This window comes from Dipodomys spectabilis, unplaced genomic scaffold, assembly GCF_019054845.1.
Source record: "Dipodomys spectabilis isolate Male_0828 unplaced genomic scaffold, ASM1905484v1 ptg000163l, whole genome shotgun sequence".
NCBI classification, from domain to species: Eukaryota; Metazoa; Chordata; class Mammalia; order Rodentia; family Heteromyidae; genus Dipodomys; species Dipodomys spectabilis.
In genome coordinates this window covers 7,419,435-7,438,602 of record NW_024870840.1, presented here as the reverse complement: position 1 = coordinate 7,438,602, position 19,168 = coordinate 7,419,435, and positions in this window count along the sequence as shown.

The following is a 19,168-nucleotide window of genomic DNA, read 5'->3' as shown; positions in this document are numbered from 1 at the left end:
AATCACAAGCAACAACAAATTCTGAAGAAAGAGAAAAATATGATTTCTATACCTTTTAGATCATTTAAAGGTCTAGCTTCAGCAGTAACAAAAAAGAAAGTTAAAGCTAGCCCTTTTATTGGAATATCTATAGATCTAATATCCACACTACCTATACAGTCAAACAGAAGCAGAATTCTAGCCCAGTCCTTGGTTAATGTAGCTTATCATAAAGTCATATTTTTTTTTTTTTGGGTCCGGTCATGGGGCCTGAACTCTGGGCCTGGGCGCTGTCCCTCAGCTCTTCAGCCCAAGGCTAGCACTCTACCACTTGAGCCACAGCGCCACTTCTGGCTTTTTTCTTATGTGGTGCTGAGGAATCGAACCCAGGGCCTCGAGCATGCAAGGCAAGCGCTCTACCACTGAGCCACCTTCCCAGCCCCCATAAAATCATATCAATACAAATGCCTACATGGGTTGACTAACTCTGTAAATATTATGGATTTGGTCCTAGTCTTTTTATTACTAGTAAAATTACACATACAAATACCTTCATTCTAGACCCTCAGAATTGTCCTTCAGCCTGTGTTTTCATGTATCTTGGTTTCTGTTTTGCTTTTTAGAGGACCAAAGTGAAGAATGAATACCTATTTAACCATGTGAATGAAACTTCCTAATATCAAGAATGATCATTATGGGATTGAGTGGCCTTTATCTCTTCTCTCCACTTTTTTTTTTTTTTTTTGGTATTACACAAATTTTTGATGATGAACAGAAGACCCCATGCAACTGGGTTCACTTCACCACTTTTACTTACCCAGAAAATACTCAGCCACCTCCATAGTCTCTTTTACTATCTTTGTTACTTGCTGAGAATAGGTAAAAGCCTCTCATCTGTTCATTCATACTTATTGAGTGCTGTTATGGCTAAAATATGAAAATGTTCCCCACAGGCGCATGTGTGGAAAATTGGTCCTCAGCTGGAGGCACTATTTGGGAAGGCCCTGGAAACTTCAGGAGTTGAGTCTAGCTGGAGTTCGTGGGTCAATGATGCCAGGCCTTTGAAGGTTACACCTAATCCTGGCTCCTTTCCCTCTGTCTGCTTCCTGCCCATGTAAGAAGAGCAGCCTTTGTGACCTCTTTTGGCCTTCAGATGTCTGTATCATCATGAGTCCACAATTAACAGAGCCAAGAACTAGGGCCTGAAAACCTCTGAAAGCCTGAGCAAAAGAAATCATTCCTCCTTTAAATTGTTTATTGTCACATGAAAAAAAGTTCAACTAAGACAAATGCCTAGTATATATCAGGTACTGTTCTAGGAACCTGGGATCTTTCATTGAGAAAGACACTCTTTTTCTCACTTTTCAGCTTCCGTTCTTTTTTTTTTTTTTAATTGTGAAAATACTGTACAGGGGTTACAATTACATGGGCAAGGTAATGAGTACATGAGTACATTTCTTATCAAGCATTGTTGCCTCCTCCTTTGTTTCCCCTTACCACCTCCCCCCCAACTCCCCCAACCCCTCTCCCCCAAGTTGAACAGCTTCCATTCTTATGGAAAGAACAAGGTAATCAGTGATCAAATGAAAGGCATATATCAGCTTGATAAGGGCTTAGAAGATTAAGTTGGACAAAGGGCTTCAGAACACTGGGACAAGCTTCTGGGATGCTATTTTATGTAAGGACCAATACTGACAGTGACATTTGTCTAGAGACAATGCAGTAATAGGGTAGAGAGGAGGCCCAGTGAGGGAGGATTATAGTTCAGTGGTTGAACACTTGTTTAGGATGTAAGAAGCCTTGGAATAGCTGGGTGCCCGTGGCTCACGCCTGTTATCCTAGCTACTCAGAAGGCTGAGATCTGAGGATCATGGCTCAAACCCAGCGTGGGCAGGAAAGTCCGTGAGACTCTTACCTTCAATAAACCACTAGAAAACTGGAAGTGGTGCTGTGGCTCAAGTGGTAGAGTGCTCGCCTTGAGCTGAAGAGCTGAGGGACAGCGCCCAGGCCCAGAGTTCAAGACCCACGACCAACAAAAATAAAAATAAAAAGCCTTGGAATGATTTGACTGTTCAGAATCAAGACATATTTCTATAGCAGAGATGATGGACTGGAAGCCAGATACAGAAAATAGTGTAGGCAATGCTAATCTAAGGACTTTGGCCTGACAATGAATAAAATAGTAATAAAATAAGGTGCCAATTACTCATGTCTGTAATCCTAGCTACTGGAGATTTAGATCTAAGGATTATGGTTTGAAACCAGCCTAGGCAGGAAAGTCTGTGAGACTCTTATGTACAATAAAATACCTCCCCAAAAGGCAGAAGTAGAGCTATGACTCAAGAGGTAGCCTTGAGTGAAAGAAGCTCAGGGACAGCGCCTAGGCCCACCCTGAGTCTAAGCCCCCAGACTAACAACAACAGCAAAGCAAGTAAGGTAGGATAGAGTGATGGCGTGGGATAGGGATAAAGCTCAATTCTTAACTGTCAAGGTAGAACTGACTGTTAGTATAAATCTAGAGTTCAAGGGAGAAGAGAGAACTTACAACTGGAGATACACAATTGGATGTCTCAAGCCCAGAAAAGGCATTTCCTGGAGAATATTCTCCCAGGACCCACAGGCACGTGTGGGTCAAGAAGAGATAGTTTCCAAGAGTTATCCTAATCCCTTCCCACTATGAGTGGCTCAAGACCTTGCTGCTAAAGTCCCTGGGTATATGGACTGGTTGTGTCCCTAAGCTTCTCCTTACCTTTCTACCATAGTGGTTCTAGTGTATTCAGTACATGTTTCTGCAGTCCCATTCTTCTGTTTAGGGTTTATCTCCTTACTTTGCCAACTTTGACTTTGTGGAAAAACTTTCCATTTATTATGCTTCAACTATGTGTTCTTGACCAAACTATTTGCATCCATCAAATGGTCAACATCTTTTCTTATCATTTAAGCTGTAGCTTTTTATTCATCGCCATTTCCTTCCCCTCACTGCCGAGCTGGGAAATATCTATTAGTCATTCTGTAAAAACGTTGACCGTCAGCTCCACAGAGCACTGTCAACAGTGCTACAGAATATACAAATAATTATGACATGGGCTTTGTCTTCTAATTCCATCCAAGGTAATTCAAGAGAGAAGAAAAAAAACCTAAATGTGTAAAGTAAGAGATCATAAAACTAGACAATAAATCATATTTCCCAAACTTGTCACCTAGTTATATTAATAGCAAATGAGAGCGAGACAGGGAGAGAGAAAGGGAGAGAGCGAGAGAAAGAGAGAGAGAGAGAGAGGAGGGAGAGAGAGGGGGAGGGAGGGTTGGACAATCTAGAAGGAAGAGGAAGTGAAGCCTGGCTCACAGGAGAGTGAGAGGAAAGGCAAACTTGCTTCAGATGCTGGCATGTCAGTCATTAAGGGCAAGGGATTGAACACTGGAGTACTCATTACTGGGGTGTTTTATTGTTTTTTGTTTGTTGGGGGGGGAAGGGGATTGGCAGTATTGTTGTTTGAATTCGTGGCCTCATGCCTGCTAAGAAGGTGCTTTACCACTGAGCCATGCCTCCAGCTCTTTTTGGACTGGTTATTTGGAGATAAGGTCTCTTTTTTTTTTTTTTTTTGCCAGTTTTTGGGCTTGAACTTAGGGCCTGGGCACTGTCCCTGAGCTTCTCAGGCTCCAGGCTAAGGTTGAGTCACAGCTCTGCTTCAGGCTTTTTTCTGAGTAGTTTATTGGAGATGAGAGTCTCAAAGGCTTTCCTGCCCAGACTGGCTTTGAACCACAATCTTCAGATCTCAGCCCCCTGAATAGCTAGGATTACAGGTGTGTGTCACCAGCACTTGGCTAGGTTCTTAATTTTTGCCTGAACCAGCACCCAGACTGAGATCTACCTGGTTTTTTGTTTGTTTGTTTTTTTGTCAGTCGTGGGGCTTGAACTCTGGGCCTAGGCGCTGTCCCTCAGTTCTTCAGCTCAAGGTGAGTGCTCTACCACTTGAACCACAGCGCCACTTCCAGTTTCTGGTGGTTTATTGGAGATAAGAGTTTCACAGACTTTTCCTGCTGGGCTGGCTTTGAACTGCAATCCTCAGATCTCAGCCTCCTGAGTAGCTAAGATCACAGGCATGAGTCACCAGCACCCGGCAGATCTATCTGTTTTACATTTCCTGTTGTTGTTGAGATGACTGAGGAGCTACCACACTCAGCTTCTTCCATTGAAATGGAGTCTTGAGAACTTTTCTGCCCAAGGGGGCTTGTGACCAGTCTTCTCTCAATCTTCAGTGCAGTTGTGATGACAGGCATGTACCACTGCACCCAGGTATTGTTGGTTGAGAAGGGGTCTCGAGTGCATCCCTGGGCTGTTTTAGGCTAGCATACTTTGGGGTCCTTGAGAATCATATTGTACATATCATTCCAAATTTGCAAGAACACATTATTCCATGTCACTGTGTATCGCTAGAATTCATTTATTGTCATTGCTGTGTTTGTTTTTCTTTACTTCATTGTTGATGGACAGTTAGAATTGTTTCTGCTTTCTTGGTCTTACATGTGAAAGAGTTTGTATTGAATGCACACCCAGGAGTAGAAACACTGGGTCAGAAGATGTGCCTATCATCAGCCTGAGCAGATAATGCCAATTTCTATTTCCAAAGTGCTTGTACAAGGTCACATCCCCATTATGAGTTTGTAAATGCTTCAATGACTTTGCATTCCAATTGGCATTTGATTTTTCATGTCTGCCTATATCTTTTTGCACTATTTTGCTGCTCAAGTAAAACTTTAAACTTATGAAAACTCTTGCTGAATTGTTCCTCACAAAGATCTTACAAATTATGCTCCCACTAACAAATATAAAGAACTGGGTCTTTATGCCTCAGACATTAATACTGAAAACTTCAGTTTTGAAATATTTATAGTTTTAATTATAATATTTACCAAATGATGAGGGGGGGAAAGCTGTGTAATTTTAGTGTGCAGTTTTTGTTTACTTGAGATATTATCTCATTTTAATTTTTTTGGTGTCTGTGTTCCTTATATAAAATATCTTTTGAAATAAAATGGTGGTATTGTGGATCCAAGGGCAGAGACATGAGAGCAAAGCATCAAATAATAAAAAGTTTTCAGAGTAAAGCAGATGGGTCTATAGAGAAGAAGAAACAAATTTAGCTCGAGATTTTATTACTTTCATTTACTAAAGCTCTTTCACTCTAATAATTGAAAAGAAACTGCAGACATAATATTAGATTTTGACAGAATATCAAATTTAATTTTGTTTTCTTGGTATAAAGCTTAGAAATCATACAGTACAGAATTAGAAAGATGTTTGAAAATACAATTTACCTAATTGGATGTGATAAAGAGGGCATCTACAAATAACCACTGGGCTTGTACATTTTCTCCAGTGTCCAGATCTCACAATAATACATATATTTTTTATGTTTTATAGTTAAAAAAACATGGAAATTGCATGACGATAAATCATCCTTGAAAGGTTACAGCAAGTCAATATGAAGGTCAAGAGTAAAATGAATTTCTAGCCTATCATTATGGCCAAACTCTGCAGACTCCCCTGCAAGTTTTTACTTATTAGAAATTTAAGTGGTTCAAAGATGAAAGCCTGCAGCCAGAGAATTGTTAGTTAAAATACAAAACAAAAACATTAGCATTGCGAGTTTCTAAGGTGTTGAAAGCTAAGTGTTTTAATGCTAAAATCCTTGACATTTAAAAGGCTCAGGAGCCAAGCCTACTGAAAGCCAACGAACATGCAAATTATAACAATTTATTTCTCTCAGACCTTGGCATGCTTCTTTGGGGTGCTAGAAGTAGAGTGAGAAATTTGAGATTCAAACTCTTTGGAAACTTGTAGAATATAGAACACTACATTCCCCAGAGACAAATATCCTTATATTTCTTTCTCTCACAACTGGCTGAACTCTTCTGTATGGAAGGATCAGTATAGAAGGATCATGTGTGAAAACATCCATTGCTGGGTTTGTATTGTCTGTTGTGTTCTCATCTTCCGGTTTCCTGCCATCTTGTGTTGTCAGTCTTCTGTCTTCCTTCTGCATAAGTTGCTTAGGCACTTTTATTGTGCAAGAATGAGGCTGGTTCTTAAATGTAACCCGCAAAGCTAATGGTTTAAATAATTTTCTTTGCTCGAAGATGACTTAATTCTAATATAATAGAGAATAGCTTGAGATCCTCCTCCTCCTCCTCCTCCTTCTCCTCCTCTTCCTCCTCCTTTCCTTTATTTCCTTTTTCGTCCTCTTTCCCCTTCCCCTTCCTTCTTCCCCTTTGCCTTTCCCTTCTGCCCTTCCCCTCTGCCCTTCCCCTTTCTCCTTCCCTGCCCCTTTCCCCTTCCCTTTTCCCTTTCCTCCTTCCCCTTCCCCCTTCTCTTTCCCCTCCCCCTTCTCCCTTCCTCTTTCTGCCCCTTCCCTCTTCCCCTTCCCCTTCCTCTTTCTTCCCTTCCCTCTTCCCCTTTCCCCTTTCCCCTTTCCCCTTCCCTTTTCCCTTTCTTCCCCTTCCCTATTCCCTTTTCCCCTTTCTTCCCTTCCCTCTTCCCCTTTCCCCTTCCCCTTTCCCTTTCTTTCCCTTCCCTATTCCCTTTTCCCCTTTCCCCTTCCCTCTTCCCTCTTCCCCTTTCTTCCCGCTTCCCCTTTCCCCTTCCCCCTTCCTTGTTCTGCCCTCTTCCCTCTTCTCCTTCCCCTTTTCCCATCCCCTTCCCCTTTCCCTTTCTTCCCTTCCCCTTTCCTCCCTCTTCCCCTTTTCCCTTCCTTGTTCTGCCCTCTTCCCTCTTCCCCTTCCCCTTTCCCTTTCTTCCCTTCCCTCTTCCCCTTTCCCTTTCCCCTTCCCCTTTCTTCCCTCTTCCCCTTTCCCCTTCCTCTTTCTGCCCCTTCCCTCTTCCCCTTTCCCCTTTTCCCTTTCCCCTTCCCCTTTCTTCCCGCTTCCCCTTTCCTCTTCCCCCTTCCTTGTTCTGCCCTCTTCCCTCTTCCCCTTCCCCTTTTCCCATCCCCTTCCCCTTTCCCTTTCTTCCCTTCCCCTTTCCTCCCTCTTCCCTTTTCCCCTTCCTTGTTCTGCCCTCTTTCCTCTTCCCCTTCCCCTTTCCCCATCCCCCATCCCCTTCCCCTTCCCCTTCCCCTTTCCCCTTTCCCCCATCCCCCATCCCGTTCCCCTTTCCCATCCCCTTTCCCCTTTCCCCCATCCCCCATCCCCTTCCCCTTTCCCTTCCCCTTTCCCCTTTCCCCCATCCCCCATCCCGTTCCCCTTTCCCATCCCCCTTCCCCTATCTTCCCCTTCCCCCTCTCCCCCTCTCCCCCTCCCCTCTCCTCTTCCCCTCCCCCTTCCCCTTTCTTCCCCTTCTCCTTCCCCCCTTCCCCTTTCCCTCATTCCCCTTCCCCTTCCCCCATCCCCTTTCGCCTTTCCCCCTCCCTGTCCCCCTTCCCCTTTCTTCCCCTTCCCTCTTCCCCTTTCCCCTTCCCTCTTCCCCTTTGCCCTTCCCCTCTCCTCCCCTTCCCCTCTCCCTTTCCCCTTCCCCTTTCCCTTCCTCTCTCCCCTTCCCCATCCCCCTACCCCTTTCTTCCCCTTTCCTCTCCTCCTCTCCTCTTCCCCTTTCCCCTTCCCCTTCCCCTCTCCTCTTCTCCTTTCCCCTCTCCCCTTCCCCCTTCCCTTCCCCTTCCCCCTTCCCTTCCCCTTCCCCCATCCCCTCTCCCCTTTCCCCCCTCTCCATCCCCCTTCCCCTTTCCCCCCTCTCCATCCCCCTTCCCCTTCCCCTTTCTTCCCCTTCCCACTTCCCCTTTCCCCTTCCCCTTTCCTCCCTTTCCCCTTTCCCCTTCCCCTTTCCTCCCTTTCCCCTCTCCCCTTCCCCTCTCCCCTTCCCCTTCCTCTTTCCCTTCCCCTCTTCCCTTGCCTGTCCCCCTTCCCCTTTCTTCCCCTTCCCTCTTCCCCTTTCCCCTTCCCCTTTCCTCCCCTTCCCCTTTCCCTTTTCCCTTCCCTCTTCCCCTTTCCCTTTTCCCTTCCCCTTCCCCTCTCTTTTCTCCCTTCCCCCTCCCCTTTCCCCTTCCCCCCATTTTCCCTTTCCTCCCCCTTTTTTCCTTCCCTTCCTCCTTCTCCCTTCCCTTCCATCTTCTTTCCTTCCCCTTTTTCCCTTCTTCCCTTCTTTCTTCTTCCCCCCTCCCCCCTTCCTTTCTCTTCCCTCTTTATTTTTTGTATGCCAGTAGTGAGTCTTGAACTGAGGCTTCAAGCTCTTTTCTGGCATTTCCCCTTGAGGCTGGCTCTCTAACTACTGAATCATACCTTCACTTCCAGCTTTTTGTTTAATTGGAGGTATTTCATGGAGTTTTCTGCAAGGGACTGGCTTCAAACAGTGATCCTCAGATCTCGACCTTCTGAGAAGCTAGGATTACAGGTGTAACTCATCTGTAATTGTTGAGGGACTAAAAGTTGAGCTATAGAGTTCTTTTTATCATCTCAACCCAAAGCTAAAAGGGCTTACAGGAGGAGAGCACATGTTTGATGGACAGCCTTTCCAGTTCTGGTGCTTCACAGTGTGTGTCTCCTTCTACCCCTTTTAGCACTCAGTTTTGGAAGGGACATAGGTATTCATGGAGGAAGTCTGAACAAGATAAACCTGGAAGTCATCTTGAAATTCATGTAGGGTTCATGACTGAGGCCCCTATAACCACAGATTAACAAGAGAAAATCATACAAAACTCATGCAATATATTGTGTATGACCCAGGAGTCTTCAGAAATGAAGACCCAGAGAAACAGGAAAACCTGTATATTTTTGTACTTAGCTTTGATGTAGCATAGATCAATGTACAGAAGTATAACCAAATGTATAAGATCTAATATAATTAACATGAGGGAAATCAAGGTCTGTTTAAATTTCTTCCCTCTGTCCCTGTGTCTTCAGGTATAAGGACATTCCTTTCGGATGAGAGATGGGATAGCTTTATGACTTGCTTCCTGGGAAAAGATTGGGGGGGGGGGTGACAGTGACCATCCTGTTTCTTTCTCAAAAGCCAAGGTGCCATATTTTGGAATATCATGTCCTGAACTCCATCAAATAGGGAAGTAATTAAGAGAGGTTTTAAAGGAAAGCAATTCTGGAATGTGATCCAGGCCCTGAATGGGTCACATTTTCTTCCTTCCTTCTCTTCTTCAATGAGTTTTTATTAAGTACCTCTTACATGCTCCAAAGCTTGGAGAATGTCTTTTTACAATGTATAGTTTCCCTGACTCTATGGAGTTTGTATTAGTAGGAAGGAGGTGGTTAATATGTATAATTCTAATAAGTAAGTACTCTTTTTTTCTTCCTTCCTTCTTTCTTTTCTTTCTTTCTTTCTTCTTTCTTTCTTTCTTTTCTTTCTTGTCAGTTGTGGGACTTGAACTCTGGGGCCTGAGTGCTGTCCCTCAGCTCTTCAGCTCAAGGATAGCTCTCTACCCCTTGAGCCACAGCACCACTCGTGGTTTTCTGGTGGTTTATTAATAGGAGATAAGAGTCTCATGGATTTTGCTGCCTGGTCTGGCTTTGAAACGCGATCCTCAGATCTCAGCCTCCTGAGTAGCTAGGATTACAGGCATGCACCACTGGTACCCAGCAGTAAGTACTCTTAAGAAAATAAAAATAAGATTGAGAGCAAAGGTCCATTGTGGATAATAATATCCAAGCAGATTTTATTTGAGGTGAAACTTGAAGAATGAAAAAGAACCAGCTAGGAAGATTAGGTGAAGGGAATTTTAGTTCACACTTTATTGAAAAAAGCCAGGTAAGGGCTGGGAAGTTGGCTCAGTGGTAGAGCGCTTGCCTTGCATGCCTGAGGCCCTGGGTTCGATTCCTCAGCACCACATAAGCAAAAAGAAAAAAAGCCGGAAGTGGCGCTGTGGCTCAAGTGGTAGAGCGCTAGCCTTGAGCTGAAGAGCTGAGGGACAGTGCTCAGGCCCAGAGTTCAGGCCCCACAACCGGACCCAAAAAAAAAAAAAAAAGCCAGGTAAACACCAAAAGGCTCTATATGTTTGAAGGAAAGAAAGAGCACAGTGGGCAAAGCAGAATGATGGAGGGGGAAAATGCAGGAACCTGAAGCAGGACGTAGGAAGCAGGCAATGATGTCAAGGCCTTATACACTATAGTTAGAAGTTCATACCATAGTCTCAGAGTAATGGGAAGCCACTGGAGTCTTGAGCTACTGTGATTTGCCAAATGCTGGTGGCTCATAGTTGTAATCCTCACTACACAGGAGGCTGAGATCTGAGGATTGTGTTTCGAAGCCAGCCCAGGCAAGAAAGTCCATGAGACTCTTTTCTCCAATAAACCACCAAAAAGCTGAAAGTGGGGAAGTGCAGGTATAGGTCAAGCGGTAGAGTACCAGCAGAAAAAGTTAAGTGAGAGTTCAAGCCTAAGTTCAAGCCTCAGTCCATCACATGTACACACACACACACACACACACACATATCACTAAGGTAATGTGATCTATTTTATAATTTCCATAGTTCATTCTATTGTTTGGAAAATGCAAACAAAGGGGTTGGTTAGAAAGTTGGTGGTTAGGATTTCAGAGAAAAATGGCTGCCTTCATCAAAGTAGTGACAATGGAGTGAAAAGCAGTAGATGGAAACTAGATTTTTGTGAATAAATTTGACAGGATCTAGGTGGGCTTCATGCTCATGCCTGTAATCCTAGTTACTCAGGAGGCTATGATCTAAAGGACTAAGTTCCAAAGCAGACACTAATTCCAAAATAACATGTTAAAAAAAAAAAACCCAGGTGGAACTGTGTTTAAGTGATAGAAAACCAGCCTAGAAAGCAAGAAGCCTTGAGTTAAAACCTCAGTACTGCCCATAAAAATCTGGCATGAGTTGAGAGGCAAAGAGAGAAATCAGGATGATTTTTAGGGGATTTGGGTTTAAAGCATCTGGGTTAGACACTACTAACATATGGAAACAGAAAAGATATAAGGCTAGAACTGTTTTAGATGTATTACCTTTGAAATACCTATTAGATATCTAAGTGTGGTACACAAAAACAATCGTGTATGTGAATGTGAAATACATGTGAGGAATCTAGGCAGGAGAGACGTATTTGGGAATTAGCAGACTTTTAAAGCATTTAGCCACAGGAAACAAAAACATCATCTGTCTATAGAAGAGTGGGAGTCATAGGTGTTTACAGATCAGTCAAAAACAGTACAGCCAGCCATGTAGGAGGAAATGTACAGAAATGGTAAATGTTTCGAAAAGTAGTCAATTATATAGCTTCATCTACCCACACTCAATTTCCTCATCTGTAAAACAGGACAAAAATAGTCCCACAATTATATAGTGTTGTTGAGGGTATTAAGAAAGAAGAAAATGTAATACATGTGCTGTTTCTTTGTGCCTGGCATGTAATAAGTGATACATGGTAACTGTTATTAGTCTATTGCTGTTGAACTCAGAAATCTATGAGAGGACGCAAACATGTCAGGAGGAAAAGTATATACATTTCCAGCTGAAGTTCTGAATAACAGATATCCAATTTGATCACATCTGGCAAATCATTCTTTAATGTTCCTTTTAGTCTTTGTGTCTTTTTAGTTTTTCTGGAGTCAGGGCTTAAGATATGAGACTTTCTTCCTCTCTGAGTCATCAAAAGTTGCTATGACAACTGTCTGGAAGTGAAAGTCTTCTGCTTTATTTATTTATTTGAGGGTGATATGCTACAGAAAAGAGGGAAATGCAATTGCCACAAATGTTCCCTCATAGCCCTTTTTTCTAAAAGACATGCAGGGGCCATCTTCTCTCCCATCTTGGTAGACACCTTTATTATTTCTATATTATTTACCTTTCTTCCCACTAAGCACGGGAAGATGTAAATATATTAAGACATATACAAGTTGAGGCAGCTAAAAGAAAATAAGTCATATGATTAAATACTGTTTGGAAGAGATGTATTGTCTAACATAAAAGTATAACAAAATAGTTATTAATAATGTGAAACAAATGTAACTCAAGTATCTTGTAACTAGAAAAGAATGGGAGAACCTACTTGTGTAAAGAATTCTCAAAAGTCTGTTTAATTAAAAAAAAAAAGTTGAGCCAGATGTTGGTGGCTCATGCCTGAAATCTTAGCTACTCAGGAGGCTGAGATCTGAGGATCATGGTTCAAAGCCAGCCTAGGTAGGAAAGTCCATGAGACTCTTATCTCTAATTAACCATCAGAAAACCAGAAGTGGCACTGTGGCTCACATGGTAGAGTGCTTGCCTTAAGCTGAAGAGCTCAGGGACAGTGCCCAGAGTTCAAGCCCCAAGACCAAAAACTAAAAATTAAAAAAAAAATTACTTAGATCACAGGCAAGTTCATGAGAATAGAAACATTTAAGTAGATACACAACCATGAACCTTTCAATGATGGGAATTCACTCTGAAAAACACATCCCTGAGCATTTTTTTTGTCATGCAGACATCACAGTGTGTGCATACCAACCACAATGGTACTGTCTCTGTCCCTGTTAACAATGTAAACTACAGAGTCCTATTCCAGACCTATTGCATCAGAAACTGGAGATGAGGTAGGTGGCCAAGGTCTTACCATTATGTCTGAGAACCACTGCTCTCTGCTGAAAGCGGTGGTTCTAAGTCTTGGTTGTGGAATCTCTAAGGAATCTTCAACTATCCAATACCTACTGACTCCCTACAAGCCAGAATCTCAGAGGGTGGGAGCCAGACATCAGTATTTTTAAAAGTTTTTCTGATGATTCCAAACTGCAGCCCTTGCCTTAGGCTATTTTTCTTAAATACTTCTCAATTCGGTCCTTGTTGGATACTGGACAGCTGTCTTTTGAAAATGGAGCTACCTGACAAGTTCCTGCAGTGCTAATAACCAACCTGCTGTGAGGTAGAGAAAATCAATGTGTTTTCAACATCATTTCCCCATCTTGAATAGTCAGGAAAGCCCAAATGGTGAACAAGAAAATTTCCTAGGAGACTGCAAAAATACTTCTGATTAGTTCAGCCTCTTTTTTTGTTTTAAAAGAAAAGTAGGAATCCTGAAGGGTCTGATAAGATCCTTGATATACCACTGAAGCCTGTTCAAGGCTTGCTTTTTTTCCCCCATGGTCTTTATTTCTCCACAGACCATCTTCAATTAGCAGTTTTCACCCTTACAGACTCAACATTCTATAGGCTGGCACAAAACCTCTGAGCCATTCCTTCAGCCCTGTTATGGATATTTATCACTATTTTACCATCCTCATACAACATGACTTATGTACATGCATTGATAAAAAATATCAATATGGGGGGTGGGGAGGACTGGGTGGGGGGGTAGTTCTCTTTGTTCAAAAAAATCAATATGGTACTCTAATTATATTATTAAGAAAGAATAAATTAGCTGTGCACTGGTGGCTCACAGCTGTAATCCTAGCTACTCAGGAGGCTGAGATGTGAAGATTTAGATTTGAAGCCAGCTACTTAGAAAAAGCCAAAGTGGCAATGTGGCTCAAGTGGTAGAGCACTAGCCTTGAGCAAAAGAAGCTCAGAACAGCACCTAGGCCCTGAGTTCAAACTCCAGGACCAGCAAAAAAAAAAAAAAAAAAAAGAATAAATTGAGCTTAATATATAATAAAAATACATATGGTAATATGTAAATACTTCAGAACACCACTGGCAAACTTAATGAAGTTATCAGATATTGGCATGACTTTTATTGGGCAGTGGTAGCTTATGTTTGTAATTCTATCTACTTGGGAGGCTGAGACCCAGAGGATTGCATTTGTAAGTCAGTCCAGACAGAAAGTCCATGAAACTCTATTTCTAAAATAGCAGCAAAAAAGCTGAACTGGAAGCATGGCTCAAGTGGTTGAGTGCTTGTTGAGCAAGGAAGCTGAGCAAGTGTGAGGCCTGAGTTCAGACTCTGATATTGGAAAAAAATTAATATGAACAATTTCAAATATATATTAGAGATGATAGTATAAAGAACTAATGCTCCCTCAGTACTCAGTTTTAATAATTATAATTTTGAATAGCCAATCATTTTAACTCTTACCAATGTTGCATAAAATGTGGTTGCTGGACCAGAGCATCAGTCACTTTGGAAGACTATTAGAAATGCAAAAATCATTATCCTTATGATAAACACTGAATCAGCATCTCTGTAGTAGGGCCCAGGATCTGTGTTTTAATGATCTCTCCAGCTGATTTATTAGTCTGCTAGGGCCTGGGAACCACTGATGCATATAAAAAATATTTCTTGTCTTCTCAGATTAGAAAATCCTAAATAGCACCCAGATATATTACCTATAATTATTCAAAAACCACAATCACATATCACTGTCACCTAAGAAAAAATTCACTACAATTACTTAATACCACCACATGTCCAATTTTAAATTAATTTGTGAGATTTTTCTTTTTTGAGGCTCCAACCAGGGCCTCACTGTGGCAGGTAAGTGCTAATAAATAATCTTGTTTCAAATTAAATAGTTTGTATCAGTTTAAATAAGATCTATACATTGCATTCCGTTGATGTACCGCTTAAGTCTCTTGTAATCTACAGTGATTTTTATTGTTATCTATATTTTTATTTTTATTATTATCTATCTTCCATTTTATTATTGTATTCTAGAGGAACTAGGTTGTCACATCATCTCTCATATTGAAGATTTTGTTAACTGTGATCTTGTGTGTCCCATTGCCATGCTCTTTTTTCTGGGTTTATCATAATTTGGCTAGCAGATCTAGAGTCTTGATCCCTCAGATTTGATTTTCTTTTCTTTTTTTTTAATTTTAATTTTTTATTGTAAAGGTACTATACAGAGGGTTACAGTTACATGAGCAAAGTAATGAGTACACTTCCTATAGAGCATTGTTACCCCCTCCAGATTTGATTTTCTTGAAGGGTAGCAGAATATTTCATTGGTAGAGCTACAACCTTTCCTTTCCAGCAGCAAATGCTTCAGTGTCTGGCTGGTTTTACTTCTGCTGCTGAGGTTGATTGGTGGGTCAGGTGTTGCATGGTTATTCTGTCAGAACTATCATGTCAACCCTTTGTGGCACCAGTGAATGTTGTAATGGTTCCTACAGTTATTTCCCAAAAGGATATTGAACACTTGGCTGGGCACTTATACTGAGGGAAAGGGAATACCCCGCCAGGTCAAGGAGATTTAGACATTGGGTTGGAATTTACTTTGATATCTGGGGAACAAAATGTTCTCATGGTCTACTTAATTCATGTTTCAGAGGAATCATAGAGAATTGGCTCCTGGAATATGGGCAGTTCAAGAGAGGACCTAGTAGAAAGACAGAAAAACAGGATTGGAGAAAGCTTGAAGAAAAGAAATACAGATTCAAATTCTTCTAAAGAAATAAATATCAGGAAATGACGCTTATGAAAATGAAGCAGATAACAAAAAGGACAGAACCAAAAAGGAATCTCCTGAACAAAATATCTCCTGCAGTAATGGTCTATCTGGTTTACAGTCAAAAATCAAGACACAAAATAAAAATAATGACAAGCATGTTTGAGGCCTAGAAAATGCCTCCCAAGTTGGTTTGTGAAGAAGCAGCCAAGCAAATAAGGCGATTGATAAAGCATTTTTAAACGGTGATGTGAAGATTTTCTAACAAAAATATGAAATACTATTGTCTATAATTCAGGCAGAGTTCCAGATCATTCCATGAAAAATATAACTAGTGGTGATAAAAACTGAGAACATGAATTAAGTTGACAATAAAGTAGGTGAGAAACCACAATAGTGGATTTATGGCAAGATTATTGATATTATAAGTCAGGTTGAGACACTTGTGTAAATTTTAATGTGCTCCTTCTGACAACCATAAACAAAACTTAAAAGACTCCATGAAATTTCCAAATGGCTTCTGAGGTCAGGAGGAGGGGGAAGGGGAAGAGAGGTGGGGAGGAAGAGGAGGAGTGGTGGAGGAAGAAGGAAAAGGGGAGGGAAAGGAGGAGGGCAAGGAGAAGGAGAAGGAGAAGGTGATGAAGAACTTGCCCCTCAGTCAGAAAGGTCAATAATAATACAGCATGTGAAATTCACTCATCTTGTTTTCTGTGGTGGAACTCAGCTCACAAGTTTAATCTTCTACAATTTCTTAGTGTATATTCAGTTTTAACTGGAGGAAGAAGGGAAGGAGGGAAAGAGGGAGAGAGAGAAGGAGGGAGGGAAGGAGGAAGGAGAGAGGGAAAGAGGGAAGGGATGAAGGAAGGAGGGAAGGGATGAAGGAAGGAAGGGATAAAGGAAGGAAGGAAGGAAGGAAGGAAGGAAGGAATATTTACCTAATACTATTTCCAAACATTATAAGCAGCATAGAGCATACTATGGTAAATGGGATCTGATCCTTCCCATCAAAGAGCTCATTATCTTTCAGGACGGGGAAGAGGTGGAAGGGAGAGTCAGAGGGTCAGATTGTCTGGAATATATTATAAACACGCATAGAAATTCAACAATGAAATCCTCCTTCCCTTATAACTAATGTAAGCTAATTTAATAAACAAAAAGAACTCATTACCTCGAACATGCATTTTCAAGCAATATATATTACCACAAGGGGACAAAAACTGGAGCATTGGGAGGACAAAACTTCTTAGCTATTTCAGTAAGTTGTGACCTTTCAAAGAGCCACAGAATACAAATAGGTATACAGTAAGTCTGTGGCTTGACACTTTGTGGGTAGGAGGGTGACAATTGGGGGGGAAAGTATCAAAAAAGACTTCTGAGTGGGTCAATTATGGAAATAAGGTTGAAAGTGTAGTCTAGAGGAGGAAAAAGAAAGAGAAGAATGAAAGTGGATCAAAATGCATTGTACATATAAACTGACATGATGAATTGAAACTCCTTTGCACAACTACTTAAATACAATTTTAAAAAATCAAAAGAAAAAAAGAAAGTCAAGATGAGGGAAATGTACATGATGAGAATTAGGAAAAGAGGAGCAAAGCAATGTGCAAATGTATGTTAAATTTTAAGGCAAAAATAGTTTGTTTACCACTGAGCAATATGACATATAACTTTCTTTCCTTGACATTCTGAAACATAACCTTATTTTTCCTACATTATTTCTGGCTCTAGCAACAAAGTATTAAATGTGAAAGCAATATTGGAATACTTTCCCTTTATTAAAAGAGTTCTTGTTTTTAAGACATTCTATTTCTGGCTTAAATACTCCAATGGTCCATATTTTTCTCATTTAAAATGTAAACATACAGAAAATATTCCCTTATAGGGTTTCTTTCCCAAGACTCCATTATTCCATGTACCTATAATGTGAATTTTGTTAAGCTTGATAATATCGAAGACTTTTAATTTTAAAACAATTATTTCATGGATTGCCATAGCAGACTAAGTCATTTATTATTTGAGAACTCATTAAACTTTTCTGCAGTTTAAATTTATTCCCTGGTTCCTTGCTATCTGAAGGGGATTGGTTCGAAGACATCTTGTGGGTACCTAAATGTGGATGCTCAAAGCTCTTTATAATAGTACAGTAGTTGCATAAAAGCGATGCCTATTCTTCTGGACACTTTAAAATCACACCTAGGTTATTACAATAACGCGGATCTTAAATGCTCCCCTCTCCAAGGTCTGAATGGTAAAGGCATGTTACCCAGCACAGTGCTATTGGGAAGTGGTGGAATTTTTGAGAGGGTGATGGTCTTTAAGAGCATGCTTTTGAAAGAAATATTGAATCCTGTCTCATCTTTTTTCTTTACTTCCCAGCCATGAGGTGAACAATTTTCCAGCACACATTTCTCACCATTACTTACCACCTTGTTACCGAAAGCAGCAGGCTAACTGGTCATAAATGGAAATCTGAAAGCCCAAACAAGTATTTTCTCTAAGTCCATCATTTCAGATATATTCGCTGTGATGACAGAAGGCTAACATACTTAAAATACCTAATGCATTGTAAATCATGGTTATACAATACAGTTTAGGAAGTGACAAGAAAAATAATAGTCTGTACATGGTCAGTACATTGTATTTTGGGGTTTGACCTGGAGTTTGACCTCAGTGCCTTGCATTTGGCATTTTGAATCACATTTCCAAGCCCAGGCATGTGCTTGTACTACAGTCCTACTTTTTGCTTCCTCATGTAGTTGGGATGACAAGTGCATGCCAACATGCTCATCTTCTTCTGCTGAGAAGGGACCTCAAGAACCTTTTTTTTTTTTTCTGGCCTTAAACTGCAATCTTCCCAATCTAGCAGTGCCCTAGGATTACAGATGTAAGCAATCAGCATCAGGCCCGACACCAATTTTAAAATGACTATGTTCCAAGTTACAGTTGGTTAAATCCATGGATATGTAACTCATGTAAGGAGAACCTACTGAGCTGTGTTTCAGCCAGAAATGGATTTGGATGCACCCAGCAAATTTCAGATTGCTAGTTAGATTTCTTGGGTATCTTTAGATTGGCATTGACCTTGCTAGCAGTATTAGTACTTCAGTGAATGAAAATGTATAGCACTTTATGTATTTTATTGTGTCATAAGAGAATAAAATGCATATATTTAGATATTCAATTTGATGAGTTTTGACAATTTCACTTTTTTAAAACTTTTTTTAATCTTCAAGTAGTTATACAAAGAAGTTCCTATTCTACAAAACAGTATATGAATACAAGGTGTCTGGCAACGATTTCACTTTTGTAACCATTTAAAACAACTCATAGGAATTTTCCATCACTGAGAGCTTTTGGAATTTGCTTCTGTCTATGGCTATCTCTTAAAACCAGTCTGAGACTTCTAAAATCTTGATATTTTCTTGAATTTCAGAGGAATAGAACCATACCTATATTTTCTGTTATGTCCAGCTTCTTCTGTATATCCATATATGTGAGATTTACTTATGTTGTCAGGTGTTCTGGCAGTTTGCTTTTTTTATTGCCCAGTTGAATACCACTGATGAGAATATATAATTATTTATCATGGTTCTTGTTCATATACATTTGAGGTTGGTACAGTTTTCAGTTTTATGAATAAGGTTGCTCTACATAGTTTTGAGTTTTCTTGAATTTATGTTTTTATTTCTCTGGAAATTAAGTGAGAATGATGGGTAATGAGAAGGGTGCATGGATGTTTATTAAGAAATTGCCAGGGGGCTGGGAAGGTGGCTCAGTGGTAGAGCGCTTGCCTTGCATGCCTGAGGCCCTGGGTTCGATTCTTCAGCACCACATAAGCAAAAAGAAAGAAGCTGAAGTGGTGCTGTGGCTCAAGTG